The 18818-nt window shown below is 44.0% G+C and overlaps 1 non-coding gene across 1 annotated transcript; it reads left to right on the forward strand.

Moving 5' to 3' along the window:
• The first annotated feature begins 14946 nt into the window (after positions 1 to 14946).
• LOC133069744 (small nucleolar RNA SNORA48) lies at positions 14947 to 15081 on the forward strand. The gene has a single exon (XR_009695968.1). It is a non-coding gene; the product is annotated as a small nucleolar RNA SNORA48 (small nucleolar RNA).
• Positions 15082 to 18818: the final 3737 nt, after the last annotated feature.

Genomic DNA, 18818 nt, shown 5'->3' on the forward strand with positions numbered 1-18818 from the left:
CTCTGTAAAGAACCTTCTGGCTCATACGTCATCCTTTCTTTCAGTTTCACAGTAGCAAGGAATTGGTCCACATTTGCCTCATTGAAACCCAGGTCCATGGTTTCTGCCCTTGCCTGATGACGCTGTCCTGCTCCCACATTGCCTGCTCATTAACAATATTAACCGGCCTGAGAAACTCATAACCTCGCTGACTGCTCTGTGTCTCTGGGAACGGCGAGCCAGAGCAGAGTCCAACCTGAGAGGCACACGCACCTGAAGCAAGGTTCTTCATCTAGAAAATGAGGAGGTTGGACTCACTCAGTGATCTCCAAGGCCAGCTCTGACACTCTATGGGTCTGTGATTCAAAGGCGCCCCTGGATTACCAGGGCTGAGCCGGTTGCATTTCTCATGCATAATAGACTAGAGGGAAGCAACTGGTGGGAATTAAAGTCTCAAGTCCCAAGCACTGCCGTTTGTCCTTGACGCTCATTGGGAAGCCGAAGGTCATACTTTGCCAGAGTCTCAAATATCAGTCTCATCCATAAACCTCTTTCAGGCTGCCTGGAGAGTCAAAGGCTCTTATTCCAGAAGAGAGCAAGGTGGGGAAAGGACAGAGGAAATGGAATATTTTAATACCAGCCAGCAGCTTCTAGAATCGAATGGCCTTGTTCAGCTTTCTTTCGCAACTGTGCTGTTTGATCTCCCTGCCATTGGGTTGGAAATTGTAAAACTATTTAACTTGCACAACCCCACAGTGGATGTGGTTTTTCCATCCACCAACTTTTTTAAGAGGCATTTAAAATCCTGGAATTCTATGATAACCAGAGACTGTAGGCTGAATCCTCAAGGGCAATAAGGTCCTAGAAACAGGGATGAAGGTCACAGGCATTGTCCTGTCCAGCCTATGAAGTGTGAACTTCAGAATGAGCTGGGAGAGTGGAGAGGGAACACAGAAGGAAGGCTTGTATGCAGATTCTGTAGGGTCAAGTGATGGTTTTCTAAATGTCACGTTCAGCATGGAACTGGGTCAAAAGAGAGAATGGTTGTTCCTAGTTCCCGGAGACCTAATTCAATTCCACATGTTGTCGGGATTCCACTTCCCCTCAAGCACGTTGTGTCTCTACTGCATTATGATGGCATATTATACAGTCTAATGAGACCTCTGCCATGGGGTGCTCCTGCCAGGGAACCGCTTACATTCTGTCCATCCCAAGTGTCTCTCTGATTCACATCCTAGCCCTTGGCTCTCCTGAAGTCCCTTGTTCACAAGGTTCACTGATGATTTCCGGAGATCAGCGCTCCAGACACACTTATGAGAAAGAGTATAATAGGTTGATAAGCACCAAAACCCACAGCCAGACATCCCGGGTGAGAACCCCACTTCTGTCACACGTTGACAAATTACTTAATGTTTTTGACTCAGTCTCTCCTCCATAAAATGGGGAATAGTTTACCTCAGCAGGTTGTGGAAAAGACTGCAGTATATGGATATTTATATATGTATCACCTATTTTTTTCCTCATTCTCATCAAACGAGGGCTAGATATATTATGTCAGAGACTCCTGGGAAGGCTTTTAAAGCTCTGAAAATCCTCCTTCACCCCTTGAGGGCTTTGTCCCTCCAGCATCTGAAGTTTAATTCCAGATTTTACTGCTGCAAAAGGGAAGAGGTTACTTGTCTAATGACGATCGGCGATTATCTCACTCTCTGGGAGAGATCAAACCCTGTCCTGGTTTGAAAGGAGGAGAAAAGGAAATAAGAAGGTGCTAAGTGCTGTGAAGCAAGAGATGCAGAGGCACGGTGTGCAGGAAGAGGAGAAAGGGGCCAAGATGGAGTTGCTCAGAGGCCTGAGAGCGGCTTTCCTCAACGGCGCAGATTCGCTTCTCTGGTGTCGCTAACTGTGCCCCCTCCCCTCTGTCGTCAGAAACCCCCACGCCTCTCCCTGCCCTTCTCCTCTCCACCCCCCACCAGCTCCAGCTCCAGACCGTCCTGACCCCCAAGAGGCCCCTTCAGAGCTGAGGGAGAGGAGGTGGGATGAGGCAGGATTTCAGGTCATCTATGCCCACCATCTCCAGCACTGGCTCTGCTGTGATGACCAGATTTTCAGAAATAAGCCTGGGACACACTTCAAACCAGGGCTCAGACTGACACCCACGCTGCATCCTCCCAGCTTGGTGCAGAGTGGCAGGGTGGATGGAAGATGCCGGGGAAGTGTGTAAGGAAGGGGGCTCCCAGGCCCAGTGGAAAAGGGGCCCATGCCCCTCCCCTCACGCGGAGATGCGATTCCTGCTCTTGGCAGCTCCAAGGCATTAAGAGTTCTGTCGATGGCACATTTTATTTTTTTTAATCAGTTTTATTGGAGTATAGTTATTTTACGACGTTGTGTCTGTCTCCACTATTACAGCAAAGTGAATCAGCCCCATACACACCTATCCCCCATCCCTCCTGGACTTCTTCCCGTCCACGTCACTGCAGAGCATTAAGTAGAGTTCCCTGGGCTATGCAGCAGGTTCTCATCCGTGGTCTACTTTATGCAGAGAATCAACACTGTACTTTACACATAGAACCAAATCTGTGTACTTTACACGTGGGATCAGATGTGTCCATCTCAACCTCCCTAGTCATGCCCCCGCTTCCCCTTTAGTGTCTATACAGCTGTTCTCTCCATCTGTGTCACGACTTCTGCTTTGCAGATAGTATCACCTACACCATTTTTCTAGATTACACGTATCTGTGTTAATATATGACATTTGCTTTTTTCTTTCTGACTTAACTTTCACTCCGTATGGCACTCTCTAGGTCCATCCAGTACGATTCACAATAGCCAGGACGTGGAAGCAACCTAAATGTTCGTCAGCAGAGGAGTGGGTAAAGAAGATGTGCAACATATATTCAATGGGATATTAAAAAGGAACAAAATCGGGGCATTTGTAGAGATACGGCACATTTCACCAACTAGGAATTAGTTCAGAGGCCTGGGTGGGCAGGCCTCAAAGCCCCGATTTTTCATGCCCTTTGTTAGGTTCCTTCTTCTCCTCCTCTAGCTTATATTTCTTTTCTCTACTTCCAGAAGAAAAAGGCCCTGGGTTGCACAAGGAAGTTAAATTTTGGGAGGGGTATATCTTTACAAAAGTAATGGGGTAAAAAATGAAATAGTCAGTTTGTAGGAAAATAGAAAATAGCAAAAAAAGCAAGACATCCCCATAATGGCCTAACCCAACAAGTTCCCTGCTCAGGGGTAGTCTTGTTGAAACAGCCTTGTGAATATTCTTTCAGAAGCTCTGTAGGTACACGTAAGCACTTGAGAATAAATACAACAAAGTTTTATGGATAAAGTAAATGTATGTTATGCTTATGACTCTGTGACTCCATATTCTGCTCAGTGATAGATCATGGATGCATTTGTTTCCTAGGGTTGTTGTAACAAAGTATTAAAAAGTGGGTGGATGATACACCTTAAACTTATACAGTGAAAAAAGTGAAAGTGAAGTCACTCAGTCATGTCTGACTCTTTGCAACCCCATGGACTACTGTAGCCTGCCAGGCTCCTCCATCCATGGGATTCTCCAGGCAAGAATACTGGAGTGGGTTGCCATTTCCTTCTCCGAACTCATACAGTGCTGTAGGTCAATTACATATTTATGAAACAAGAAGAAAATGAATTAAAAATAAACAAAAATTTACTTGGAAAAAAAGCAAAAATAAAACTAACTTTACTGAATATTCTGGGATTTTTACTAAATATACTGCAAATGTAAGGGAGAAGAATTATCCCTTGACTCCAATTCGTCATTGGTCAAGAGAAGCCCCAAGATTATCCCCTATAATTCCAGGTTGGGCCTATATTAGTGCAAAATACACTGTCATCTACATCCTGCAAGATGCTCCCCAGCAAAAAGGAAGAGACAAGTGGTAAGGACCAAAGACAAGAGCTGTCTGATCTCACCTGCATGAGGCTGGTCAACTTACATTGCACACAGACAGTTTTTACAGAAAGCCCTTGAACAGTGCCATCTCATAGTGCTTTCCACAATGAGAGAAATGGTCTATATCTGCATGGTCCAGCCTGGGAGTCGCTAATCCCTATATGACTCTGGGCTGTTAAAATATGGCTTGTGCAACTGAGGAACAGAACTGTTAATTTTTGGTTAATTTTAATCAATTTAAATTTAAATATACAGAGCCACATATGGCTAGTGGCTACTTACAGGATGGCATTGGACTGGAATAAAATGTGGATGAAAAAGATTGTGACATGGTGCCTCAGTGGTGCCAGCATGTCTTTTATCATGCACCAAGCACCATAAAAATTTAGAATTTTTCTATGCTATACTAAGATCCTTACATATGTTACGCCATTTAACTCTCATGCCAACACTATGTCATAGACATTGCTATTCATGTTTTATAGCTGAGGTGACTAAAACTTAGAAAATGACTAAAGCTAAGTAACTTTCCTATATTTCCATAGCTCATAATTGTCTGGGGCCAGAATTTAAAGCCAGGCAGTATAATTCCACAGGGTGTACTTTTAATCATTATACTATCAGATCCCTTTTGCACCAGACTCCCATATATATATGAGTCTGTATCTGGATTTTATTTTTCCTATTATGCACCCGTACCACACCTTTTAAATACTGCAGCTCTAGAGTGTGTTTTGACCCCTGGTAGCTTTTTAACACTCTATCATGAAACATTTTCAAACATGTTGGTCATAGCTAACTACCTTCTTTATGCGACCCAGAAGTAATTAGAGAGGCAAAGGATGACTAAGACGCTTTGCAAGTGAAAGTGTTAGTTGCTCAGCTGTGTCTGACTCTGTGACCCCCATGGACATACCAGGGTTCTCTGTCCAAGGAATTCTCCAGGCAAGAATACTGGAGTGGGTTTCCATTCCCTTCTCCAAGGGATCTTCCTGACCCAGGGATTGAAGCCAGGTATCGTACATTGCAGGGAGATGCTTTAACATCTGAGCCACCAGGGAAGCCCAGGATACTTTGCTTTGGGCTTTAAGTAATCAAAATCTCCACTGAAAATAGGTTTTTATTATCCAACATGTTAAGAAATTCATAGGCAGGTATTTCCAGAATTAGCTAATAAAGTTGCTCAAAGACTTAAGTTTTCAAGTTCAGTTATCTTTTATTTTCCAGATTATTGGCATTTTCTCTAAAGCGTGTCTGTCCATGGTCCAAGACGAGTGTAATACTTTATTTTATTTTATTTTATTTTTAATTGGAGGATGATTGCTTTACATATGCACAATGGAATATAACTCAGCCATGAAAAGAAACACGTTTGAATCAGTTCTAATAAGATGGATGAACCTAGAGCCTATTTCACTGAGTGAAGTAAGTCAGAATGAGCAAGAAAAATATACTATAATACCACTTATATGTGGAACCTAGGAAGATGCAGTAGAAATAGAGTCACAGATGCAGAAAACACACTTACAGGGGAGAGAGGGGGGCAGGATGTTTTGGGAGACTGGGATTGGCATATTTACCCTGGTGTGTGTGAACTAGGTAACTAATGAGAACCTCTGTGCAGCACAGAGAACGCTAGTCCATGCACATGTGACCTAAAGGGGAAGGGCCTCTAGAAAAGAGTGTGTGTATGTGTATGTATAACTGACTCGCCTGGCTGTTCAGCAGAAGCTAACACAACCATGTAAAGCAACTATACGTCGATTAAAAAAAAAAACTCAGAGAAACAGAAACACCCAGTATGCACCACCTGTAGTTACTGTTAACAATCAGGCCTTGTACCTTTCCATCCTTTCGTAGTACATACTTATAGATGCTTTTTTAAATAAAAAAATATTATACCTTACATTTTCATAGCCTCCTTTTAAAAAAAAATTTAAAGATAGATAAGGGGCATTTCCTCTATCAATAAATAGTTTATAGTTTGATTTTTTTAAGTCTAATATTATTTTTAAAAGTATACTTAACCTAATCAATTCCCTATGGCTCAATATGTAGTCTTCTGATTAATATTTTAATATTTTCGAGACATATCTTTATGCATTCCCAAAGGTAGGAAAATGCAGTCAAAGATATGCACCTTATTAAGGTTGTTAGTACAGTTTGCCAAACCGCCCTCCAGAAAGCTTATATCAATTTACACAGCCCTTAGCTGTGTGTGAGCTCCCCTCATCCCCCACTGCCTTACCCACACTAGGGGTTATCATTCATCGTAATCTCAGCCAAGGGCAGCTTTTGTAAAAGCCAAGCTTACCTTTGTGACTGCATTTTATTCATAACCCTTTGCAGCTCCCATGAATTCCTGCTTCGGCCAAGGTTGTGAGAGGGGTTTCTGGCCTCATTCACTGCGCTGACGTTGATTCAACAAACGGTTTTGTCAAAAAGACAAAGCTAACGGATGTGATCGCTGGGGAGACCTGCTAGCAACCGACCAGGTAGAGGGTTTGGGGGAAACAGCCCTTTCTCCAAAGTGCCTCGGACATTCTGGAGTGAGGCGATCCCTACTTTGATTGCTGTCACCTTCCTCTCCTGCAGGTTATTTCCCTGCTGGCCTCAGATTTCCCCAGGTAAGGGCTCATTTGCATTTCCTTATGCAGTTCATGCTAGTGGACACACAAAGGTGAATCTGACAGCAAATTTAACAAACTGGCAGGATAATCTATTCCGGACTCTTCTGGAGTAGCCTGGTAGAGTAGGGCATTTTATTCGCTGCTAAATCTTGTGCAAACAACATGGTGCTATATTTCTTTCCATGCAAGCTTTAATAACCCAACCCAGTCATAATGAATTCTGGGGCAGAATGAATGTAAAAGAGTAATGGTGATTAGGTAATTATCAAGTACAGAGAGTATTTAACCTTCCCAGTGACAGGACTGCCTAAGACTAGCTGATATCGTGTATGCACTCTGGAAATAATTAATAATTTTTAAATTATCCAATCTCTACTATTAATCAAGAAATAAGGATCCAGGAGCAGCGTCAATCAAGCTGAGTTTTTTCTCCATTTAACGTCAACCAATGTGCTGCTTCTCTCTGGTATCTGAATGTGTTGGCCTTTCTGATTTTTATTTTAGGCTGGCCGGACTTAAGCTGTTGCAAGTCTCTCAGAATATCTCAACAAGCTGAGACACATCACCCTCTAAAATTATCCACCCCAAGCAAAATGCCAGGGAATAACCTTTGACCTCTGCCTTTTTTAATTGCAGCTCAAGCCATTTTTAAGCCACAGGCTGTGACAGCCCCATGTTCTGCTCCCCTTCACCCATTCTCCACCCCACCCCCACCCCTCTTGGGCGGTCTACTCCAAAGAGATTGTGTATGTGTGTGTGTGTTGTATAATGTATGATAGTCTAGGGGAAAAAAAAAAGTGTGCCTTCTCCCTAACATACAGTTTAATTCCACAATAAAGGCAACTATACTTAGATGGGTCTTATGAGCCCAAATATACATGAATGCCTGTGTGCACCCACAAATACACACACATGCAAATATTACCTGGTAAGTAGAACAATTTATTATGCTAAGTAACAGCACATGTAATACAGGAAGATTCAGAGTAGAATAAACTAGAAGGGATTATAAATCTCTCCAAACCCCTTACAGAGAAGACAATAGAGACTTTAAGAAAAGCAGTGACTCTTTCAAGATCATACAACTAACAACAAAAAAAGAAAAATAATTAAAATACAACTTTCTGACTCCTGATCCTAGAACTCTTTTCCTAAATGGAACTGAGTCTAAGGCCAGGATATTTAAATAATGCAGGGAATCTAAGTACCAAAACATTTGTTTCTGTGCATGTTGCTTCTTCCTCCTAGCATGCCCATCAGGCTTGGCTTTCGTCCTTGGACAACTGACTCCTTCAGATGCAGATCAAGGAGTACCTCCTCCAGGAGACCTTCTCTGCTGAAGCATTCAGGGTCAAGGCCCTTTCTGCGAGCTCACACAGTCATCTGTGTTTAATCTTAAGATAGCATTTTTTCAGAGGGTAGCCAGGGTTGGACTTCTGACCTTTTACATCTCCTGTGATTCTAAGATGAAGAGGTTGCATGTTATTCCCTGTTGCACCCTCAGCCACCAGCCTTGTGCAGAGTGCTCAAAGAGTTATCACCAAATTATGCAGAATCTTCCAGATTTGGGAAACCATGACAAGGTCAAGGGGACACATCTGCAGAAGAGCTCAGGCCAGATGACTGGTCAACAATCTGGGACAAGTAGACACATAAGAAAGTGAATGGAAGTCTCTGCCAAGAGGTGTTCCTGGCAGACAAGCCCAGCACAGGCTCGGACAGCCTTGCTCCTTCGTGGAGCAGAGATGTTCGTCAGAGAGAAGCCCATGATGAGCCAAGGGGCGACAGAAAGGGACTTCACTTGTATTGCAAAACAGATAGAGGGCGGGAGGCCGCAGGGACCCCGGAAAGCAGCCCAGAATGGACAGCAGCCTGGATGTCCCCTTCGGATCTGCAGCTTGCTGCTCTGAAGGGGACAATTTTGGGGAGAGGTACACGGTCTGAATGTCTGCCTGTTGAGTACACGGACTATTATTGCAGATACAGGCTACATGTCTGGCAATGTAGGTGGAGGCTAGGGTGTTGAGAGTCTATGACATACACACAGTCCCTCTGGGCTGGACTCTCTGGAAACACAGAGCATTGCATAGTCTTTTCTCATGCACCCCTCTCTTCCTCATTGGGCTAGGCTTGGGTCATTAGGCCTGGATCCTGGAGTGCCTTTATTCGTTGCAAGCGTTTGCTGAGAGCTGTTGGTTCCAGGCACTGGGCTGGGCACTCGATTCTATAGCTCAGTGTTTCCTAGTCTTCTGTGATCATGAGGATCACAATCATTTTTTTTTTAATTACAGATTCCTGGACAACCCTTCTATATCTACTGACTTAAACTCTAGGGGAGGGGCTTCAGAATAGGTATTTTTTTCCAAGTAACCCAAGGAATACATACCACCCATCATTATTGGGAGACACTGATTGAGATGATGATGAGCTGGCCAAAAATTTCATTTGGGTTTTACCACCGTTGCAGAAAAAACCAAATGAACTTTTTGGCCAACCCGATAATAGTGATAATAACTAAAATAAAACAAATAAATGATAATGACTTCTGCCACCAATGAGTACACAGTTAGATGAGAAAAAGCATTCTTTTTAAAATTTTCCAAAATCATTTATTTTTAATTTGGAGGATTAAGATTAGAATATTGTGTTAGTTTCTGCCAAACATCAACATGAATCAGCTGTAGGTATACATATGTCCTCTCCATCTTAAACCCACTTCTCACCTCCCACCCGATCCCACCCCTCTAGGTAGTCACAGAGCACCAGATTTGAGCTCCCTGCATCATATAGCAAGTTCCCACTGGCTATCTATTCACATATGGTAATATAGATGAACAACATTCTTTAAAATAAGCATTCCTAACTCAAGAGACAGTCATCACTTTCTAAGAACACACATGAAAAAAAATAGAGTTCTGACTAGTCCATGACATTCATTTGTGTGATTTCAGTACAAGCATCTCTTGTAGGGACTGACTTGGAAATCTCCAAATGGGGACAGGTAACCAAGGAAAGGACTCCAGAGTGGCTACAGAAAATGTTGGCCCAACGGGAGGACCTTTGGCAGATCAAGACTCAGGAAATGAAAATGTAAGCTTTTATAAACAGAAAAGAGTTTCTTTGGGTTCTGGGAAACATTTGCAGACAGTGTGGAGAATGAGTAAGAGCAAAAATCAGTCACCCCAGCAGAAGCTTATGATAGATGAGACACTTAGTACACATTAGGGAGGCCAAAATTTTCCCCAGCTTCAGCCAGTAATGCAGAACTTGGAGTAGCTGAGCAGATAGTTCTCAGAAATTACTGGACAATCGCAGTCCTCTTTGGCTGTAAAATAAGCTTTGCCACCACATGGGTGACCCAGTGTCTGCTCTCTGCATCAGCCTCTCTGGCTCCTATCTACCATTACCCTCTTCCCTTAGAGGACTCCTCCCCTTTCCACCCATTGGGCTTGGCATGCTTTCAAATGCTCTTGCTCTCCTCTGGAAGCTTATCACCAGCCCATGAGGCATTAATGCATGTACTGATGGTAAAGACGTAACGAAGTTATTTCCACATGGTGCCAGGATAATCAGAGCATTAGTTAGGGTGGAGGAAAAAAAATCTGTCTGAATGGCATTTGGTAGCTACAAAGACTAGATAATGGACTGCATTTATCACTTTTCAGCGAGTACATTTTAGTGTTAAAAATTATTAAATATTGGGGATTACACGGTCCAGGGTTTTTGTTTCAGATTTGCTTGTTTGCTTGTTCATTTTGTCTTGTTTGGCAATGGGGTCTATTTTTCCCATGAAATATTATGCAGAAGCCTGATATACCATGTATGCATGTCGAGCTGCTGTGGATAGACAGAAGCGGGTAAAGAAGCAGATTCCTGCTACCCCGCCCACTAGTGTTTTCCCTCGGGATCCCCTAATTCACCCTACAGGTGTCTGAGACCCTGAAAAAGTCTGTTTGCAGTCCCCCAAGCCCCTTGTTCCACAAATAAGGAAACTGAGATCCAGAGATCAGAATGGGCATGCAGAATTCTTGCCCAGGGCAGTGGAACTGGAAGCAGCGCTCTGGTCTCTTGAATTGCAATCCACTGCCCTTTGCCTCCACGCCTAGAAGCCAGCCTTGGCCGGGGAGCCAAGGCTCCTCAAGGGGTTCTCAGCATCCCAGGACAGTGGGGCCGGGTGGCAAGAGGAGGAAATCAAATGCTTCCTAAGCTATCTTTCTACTGCACACTGCGCCCACTCACTGCTTTCCTTGTAGGCACTCTCGCATTTCTTTAAAATCCTCAGCTGGGTTAAGGTTAAAAGGATGAGTTAACCCCTCCCAAATTAGACAGCTATCCCAAAAGAAAATAAAATGGGCAAGTTGCGGTTTTCTTCTGAAGTCCACCATCAATGTCTGTGTACTCCAGACCCCACCGATCAAGGAGGCAGTCATTCACTAGCTCTGGGCATTGCTTTTTTTTTTTCCCCTTCCATCTCCCTCTCAATTACTGACCCAGTCCACATCTCTGCATTTGTATCTGTCACTGTTCCCCACTCTAAGAATATCAAATAATCTTAGCTTCTGTTCAGACTCATTGCCCTGCCCTGGAGATTCTCTCCCTTTATAATCTGCCAATAAGGTATTAATACATTAGTTACCTCAGAGTGCACTCTATAATGAGGGCCGTGGACATTCATTTAGCTGAATTTGATGGCAACAACACATTGACATTGGTAAGGTTAATCATCTACCACTTTATTTCATTGAACGAGTTGAACAACACTGAACACATTGATCTACGAGGTCCTACAATTCGTCTTGGCTGTTACTTTAATGGTGCCATGGCATCAATGCCCTTTAAGTAATTGGCACCAGGAAGAGATGGACTTGGCCTTGTCACGTCAGATTAGAGCTATGTTGAATTGTGAACGATTTTTGCCTTCTCTTGATTCTCTCTTTCCTCTCATTTTACATCCTTCTGATTGAAGAGGCAGGAACGGGCTCATAGAGGCCGAGAGAGTGAGTCTGGCTGTGTAGTGAAGAGACAGAATTACGCATTCAGGAATACAAAGATCAACATTTCTGCAGCCCTGATTTCCTTCAGATCATCATGCCTGTGTGACCTTGGGTGGGCTTCTAAGCCTCCTGAGACCTCGGTGTCTTCATTTTAAAAATGAGGACAATTAATACAATCTACTCATCCCCAACCTGCTCCACAAATGATAGGTCCTAGTTTCAAAACCTGGTGCTTTACCTTTGGTGTGAGTAGATGATGGAAGAAAGAGAATAGAGTGGGCTGGGATCTCACCTGAGCCCTGCCCACAGGGACGGGCAGGTATCAGCTTGAGGACACCGCAGAGCAGAGGCTAGCTCTGAGGTGACATCTGGGAAAGCCTGAGATAGTCTATGGTCGTGGTGAGTGTGTGGGTTTGCCATGAGTGGGCAATGAGATCCTGGAAGGGTAGGCAGAACACAGGAGCCAAGATTATGGGTGAAGCCAGACACGTGGTCGGCACTTCGGAGTATGTCCTTGAGATGTTTGTCTAGAAGGAATGAATTCGAGATAGACTCTATGTCCTGAAGGTGAGCTTGGGTAGGTGGTAACTTTGAAAGAGAGGTGTTGGCTGATGGAAAGATGGCCTCTGGCTGAGGAACCACACAGAGCTTAGCGATCGCTCTGCCTAGTGATACCTCTTTTTATTTTAGCTGGTGGGATTCTAGTGGTAACTGGGCCACTGAACCCCACTAAGTCTGAAGCCTACAATCTCGCTATGTTAAAAACTGTCTCTCTTTAGTCACTAAATCATGTCTGACTCTTTTGCAACTCTATGGACCATAGCCCATCCAGGTCCTCTGTCCATGGGGTTTCCTAGGCCAGATTACTGGGGTGAGTTGCCATTTCCTCCTCCAGGCGATCTTACCAACCCAGGGATCAAACCCATGTCTCCTGCATTGGCAGGTGGATTCTTTACCACTGAGCCACCAGGGAAGTCCATATTAAAAATTAAGTCGATTAAAATTTCTGCCTTAGTCAGGATTGGCGAAGAATTTGTGAGAGGATGCAGAAAGAGGTGAGGTCTGAGCTAGCAAGGAGAAGCCCATGGCACATGAGGGCTGAGGAGGCACATACTGAAGCTGGGTTTACCACTTGCTTGCTGGCTGACTTGATTGATACTCAGATTACTAAAGAGCTCTGAGCTTCATTTCCCTCCTCGGTAGAAGAGGAAGTGACACGACTCCGCAGGGGCTTTGTAAAATTGGTTGCTGTAACGTGTGGGGTGGGATGGAGCCTGGCTGGCTGGGAGAGGACCGGCAGCATCAATTTCTGTTTGAAAGGAATGAAATGAGGCAGAAGAAAAAGACATGAAGTATGTCTAACATCATTCATTTAGCAGACCTGCTAAGTACCAGACGCTAAACTTGGGATTGAATAAACAAAGATAGACCATATGGTATCCCTGCCCCCAAGTTGCCCACAATCTGAGAGAGGAGACAGACTGTATATTTTGATGTCAATTCTGAAATATTTGGTCCCCAAGAAAGGAAAAAATGACCGAACTACAGGAAGAGAAAGTGTGGGGCCTCTTTTTTTCCATCATCTTGCTCACCCACCACGGCACACTTCTGCTTCTCCTGGGACTGGATCTGTGCGTTTCACTCTGGAGGAAATTATTAGGGAGGCACACTTGGCTGCAGATCTAAGCCATGTTCTCTAGTAAAATTTACCAATAAAGTTTATATTTTTATATCCATCTGTTTGACAACTGTGTCTTATTTCTCAATTGATTCTGAATTCAATTGGGGAATGAAGGGGGTGTTGTTTATTGGTTTTCACAAAATCCAACATGACACAGGTTATTGTACTGCAGAAAGATGCATAAAGCGTAGAATTAATATGCAGTAGGGAGGGATTTATTTTATGTGGTGTGTGTGTGTGCGTGTGTGTATGGCACACATGTGTGCACGTGCATATGAAGAGAGGGTGTGCCAGGAAAGATCTATAGAAGGGGGGATGGGTCACTATCCAAAGGATGATTGGAAAAAGGAAAGGCAAGAAGGCTGCATGTACAGAGAATTGAGAAGGTGAGAAAGAGCATATGTAAATAAACCAGAAAGGGTAAAAGTGATGTGCAAATTTTCATTAGGAGTATTAGTATCATTTTGTCAACCTTGGATTAAAGGGCCCAGTTTCACAGGATAGCATTTCTCAGCTCTCTCCCTGTCAGAGTTGACGATGCCCTAGTAAACAGAGAAATACTCCATCAGAACTGTCCCTGTGCTGACTGCGATGACGCTGTGGAATCCTTAGGGACATTGCGTCACCGCAACCACTCCGAAGCTTGAGTTTGGATCTCACTGTGCCATTGTCAGGGCACACTGATGGGACTCCAGTTTCCCCATGTAGAAAAGGAACAGTGACATCATCTCTAAGCCTTCCTCCAGCCCTGACCTTCGTGGAGCTCTTATCCTTTCACATTGTTTTGTTTTGTTTCAGTCAATTCTTTCTTGACCTTTCCAGCTCTCAACAGAGCTCTCCATTCTCAAGGTCTGTATAGATTAATTATCAATATTTCAGATCTTACTTTGCCAACTCGTGGAAGCACATCCCTGTAGAACACCACTTGACTCTTATTTCCCCACTCCTTTATTATCCACAAAGGAGAGTGTATTAAATTTGTAGAGAGGAAAAAATATTGGGCTGAGCCAGTGTTTGGTTTTAAAATCAAATACAATTCTTGAAGCTCTTCTCCTTCCCTTAAGGACTCCCATTACCCAGTAGTCATACTTACAGAACCATAAAAAAGGTTAATGCCAAGATTGTCTCTATCCTGAAAGTAGGACAAGTGTGGAAATGTTTATTCCTCTAGGGCAGAGTTTCTCAACCTTGGCACTACTGACATTTGGGCTAGATGATTTTTTTTTGTGGGGGTGGGGTCGGGGTTAGCCTGTGCCCAGTAGGATGTTTAACGGCATTGACTGTCTTTACTAACTGGAGGCCAGTAGCACTCCCTTCCCAGTCATGATGATTAAAAATGTATCCAGGCACTGTCCAATGTCCTTTGAGGGTCAAAAGTGCTCTTTGAGAATCTAAGAGGTTATGCTTCCCCTAGCTGAGATGACTGAATTGATCATAGGGATGCGCACACATCTTTAGAGAATGTACTTCTTTTTTGATGTTATTTATTCTTGTATTCATTCAACAAATTAAGTTGCTACCAGCAATGTTTGCTATGCTTCTTGGCTATTGAAACTGTCATTTTTTGGATCTGTCTTAAGCCTGACAGTGCTGGTTTTCTCTTGGCCCTCGCTGTTGTTCATCACCATATGTGTGTAGTGTGTGGGCTCAGTCCAACGCTTTTGCGACCCCATGGACTATAGTCTGCCAGGCTCCCCTGTCCATAGAATTTTCCAGGCAAGCATATTGGGTTGTTGTCCCTGACCTGGGTAGAGTGGCACCTGGTTGATGACGCCTGTCTCATGTCAGTGAGGGACAAAACAGCTCCTTGCTTGTACCAGCTTGGCTTTTCCTCTGTGCCGATGCCTGGTTCATGCCCTAGACACATGGATTAAAAAAAAAGAAAAAAGAATACTGGGTTGTCTTTTCCTACTCCAGGAGATCTTCCTGACCTAAGGATCGAACCCTTGTCTCCTACATTAGCAGGTGGATTCTTTGCAACCTTAGGGCTTGCTCATTTCCAGCCCTGTGCTTCCAGACTTGTCACTCATTCACAGGAAATCATCTGCAACAGCGAAAACACCAAGGGTCCGAAGGTAAGGCCTTGAACTCTAGTTCTGGTTCTGCCAGTTCCTAGCTGTGTGACCTTAGAACAGCAGGAATGTGTGTGAATGTCATATCCTGGTCTGTAAAATGGGAAGGACAGGTGGCACTCTCCTGCTTACTCATCCGGTTGATTGAGGGGGAAAATAAGACAAGGCAGAGGAAATGATCTGAAAACTAGAAAGCACTGTACAAGAGAGAAAGATTGTTGTTATCATGATCATTATCTATAAAACAAGAGAGTATTAACAAGAACTGCTTGTCAAGCAGAGAGGAAGCCAGCTGAGGGAGAGAAACAATTACCACCTAGATTGGGACAGGATAAGGAGTTAGAGGAGAAAGGCATAGTCCTTTGCTGATTTGGGGGCATCTAAGCTCACTTTGTCTTCCTAGGTAGCTCAGCGGTAAAGAATCTGCCTGCAATGGAGGAGATGTAGGTTTGGTCCCTGGAGAAGGAAATGGCAACCCACTCCAGTATTCTTGCCTGGGAAATCCCAAGAACAGAGGAGCCTGGGGGCTACAGTCTATAGGGTCACAAAGAGACACGACTCAAGCAGCTGAGCACGTGTGTAAGCTCACTTCCTCCAAGAGCAGGAGCCTAAAGATAAGAAGCCCGGTGCGGCTGTGAATGGGGCTTCCCTGGGCTCCGGGGCAGGGCTGCTTAACGGGGCCTGGGTCCAGATTTCTAAGTACAGTTCTTTTATACAGAGGAAAAATTAGAAATATATGTTAGGTATATATATTAGGTACTTCCTGTGTGCCAGGCGCTAGGCTAGGAGTGTTTCTGAAGATGCTTTCAGAAGCACTGCGTCTAGAAAGGATGGAAGAACTGACGTTTCTCTCACAACCCCATATATGCCACCCCAATAGTCCAATGGAGTGTTTCTCTACCTCTTAAGAAAAAACCTGGTGTACTTGAGAAACACTGGAACATGAAACAGCATGGCCCATGAAATGACTTTCATAAATTGTGAGGCATGTGCCATGGTTCTGTTTTTGTGTTATAATAATGGTGATAGCAAGCATGTGTGCAATGCCCAGTATAGGCCAGGTACTAACCTAGACACTTTACAGTTTCTGCGTTAGTTAACACAAACTGAACGTGAATATGAATATGAGCATTATCACACAGAGAGGCCTGCAACGCTCCTTCCCTGCTCCCTAACCATTTCCATGGGTTCTATGCCTCTGGATTTTCAATGAGAAGTGAGTGAAAGTGAAAGTCGCTCAGTCGTGTCCGACTCTTTGCGACCCCATGGACTATACAGTCCATGGAATTCTCCAGGCCAGAATATTGGAGTGGGTAGTCGTTCCCTTCTCCAGGGGATCTTCCCAACCCAGGGACCGAACCCAGGTCTCCTGCATTGCAGGTGGATTCTTTACCAGCTGAGCCACAAGGGAAGCCCTTCAACGAGAAAATTATGTCCAAAAGGGGGAGCCCAGCAGGCAGGGGCCGGTAAGAGCACTGTCAGAGGTGGTGAAAGTGACCCCACTGCATCCGACAGACAAGGGACAGGACAAGAGACGGTGGGCGAGGCTGGCAGGTCACAGGCAGCAAACGGCAACCACAGGCAAAGGGACAAGGGTGGTTTGTCAGAAACTTCAGGGGAAGCTGCAGAAGAGGTCAGCTTACGAGATACCAGAGAGATTTCCTCTTTTTCACCCAGGTAGAGATTTTAGGGGATGGAATCTCGTCGTGATTCTTTGAGTGGGAAGAGAATAATTTAAAAATAACCCTTGTCTGCCTGTGTGCAGAGGGGCATGACATACTAATGGGAGCATCCAAATCCTCTAAAGAGACATTTTCTCTGGCCCTGAAATAAAAGTGTTCTACCGCCCGACAAGAACAGCATGGTGTTCCCGTGACATTTACTTAATGCCCCTCACCAACTTCCGATTAAACAAATCATGGTAGCCAGAGATCTCAGTGTTCATTCAAAGCTGGTGAACACGAGTCATTTCATGTACCTGGAAGTTGTGATATATATATATATTTTTTAACCTGAGGTCAAGCCCTTTTTTCCAAGCCTGCAAACATTTCATTTTCACTAAGATGAAGTAGGAAGAAGAAATAGCCTTCAATAATGTGCTGCCATTGGGCTGTGGTTTAAATCTGAAAAGATGGCCCCATTCATTGTAGGTATGGCCATTGCTTTGATCATTTAGCAGCTGACTTGACCATCCGTCTCGGATCCAAAAAACATCTTTGGCAGCTAAAGAGTCCTTTTTCAACCAAACGCCATGTCTCTTGTATTTAAAACCACCTAAAATATATCTTTTAGCATAAGTGTGAACTGCCCAGTTCATCACTTCCTATATCATTCCACTTAGTCCTTAAAACGATCCTGAGAAGACAGGCATTATTATTATTAATATCCTTATTTTCCAGATGATAGAATGATGCTGTGAGTAAGCAAATAACATTTCCAAGATCAGGAAGTGTAGAGCTGATTCTCACTCTGAGTGGTCTTTGGTGTTCTCAAACTCCAAAGGCCTTGATCTTCACCCTTCGCCACACTGTGTTCAATTCTCAGGTACAAGTTGGTCACTTCTCAGAAGGTCTCTTCCGCATCATCCTCTAACAATAACATCCCTTCTATGGCAACGGCTGAGGATGGTAGTGTCTGTACTCCCGTAACTCAGTCTTCTGGAGTCTACTTCTTTCAGAATTGCCTGCAGCCTTTGGTGCAATGGCTCAAGACACATAAAGCTCTCAGGGGCCTCAGGAAGGAGACGGCAGTGGTACAAACCTTTCTGAGGTCAGACAGGGGGTCTGTCCTTTTCCACCTCTGCTTTTCCTTCTAACTTACTGCTGGTTGTGGAGCATCTGCTTCCTTCTGAGATGCATATGCTTCCCCCTCAATCTGAATGCCTGTCAAGTGGCCCATACAGAGCTGCATACGGACAGGCAGCCGAAAGTTGCCTTTAGAGCCCCTCCGTAAATCAGATCCACAAGCTCAGCTAGCACATCTCTGGAAGTGGTAGGGAGCAATAAAGGTAAAGCTAGAAAATACTTCCCTGTGTCATCTGGTAACCCCCAAGTTTCCATTGCTCTAGGCACAGATGACGAGCAAGGCAATAAGCAAGAAAACACTTTTGCCTTCTTCCACTGACTGGATCCCCACCCTTCCTGACCGTGGAAGAGAGAGGGACTCTGGGGTCTCAGAATGAGCTCATGAAACTTCTAAGCGGAAGAATCGGATCTCAGTAAACCCTGTGTCACTTTATCTGCAGGTCCCACATATGCCAATCCCACTCCATGTCTCAGTAAGTCACTAGAGCTCCCACATTAGCCCTCAAACTTTTCTAATCGATGAGGTCTTTTTAGACATAGGCTCTTTTACACACACACTCCTTTGCCAGATATCTTATATATACTTGCTTTTGAAAAAAAAAATATCAGGAGAATTAATTTGAGTTAAATGATTTTGCTTGTGTTGCTGGTCATAAAAAATTGACAACAAAATGAATAATAAAGAAATAATTATTAAAGCCAACACACCGGGAAGTCTTAGTGTGAGCAG

This window comes from Dama dama, chromosome 14 (genome assembly GCF_033118175.1).
Source record: "Dama dama isolate Ldn47 chromosome 14, ASM3311817v1, whole genome shotgun sequence".
NCBI lineage: Eukaryota > Metazoa > Chordata > Mammalia > Artiodactyla > Cervidae > Dama > Dama dama.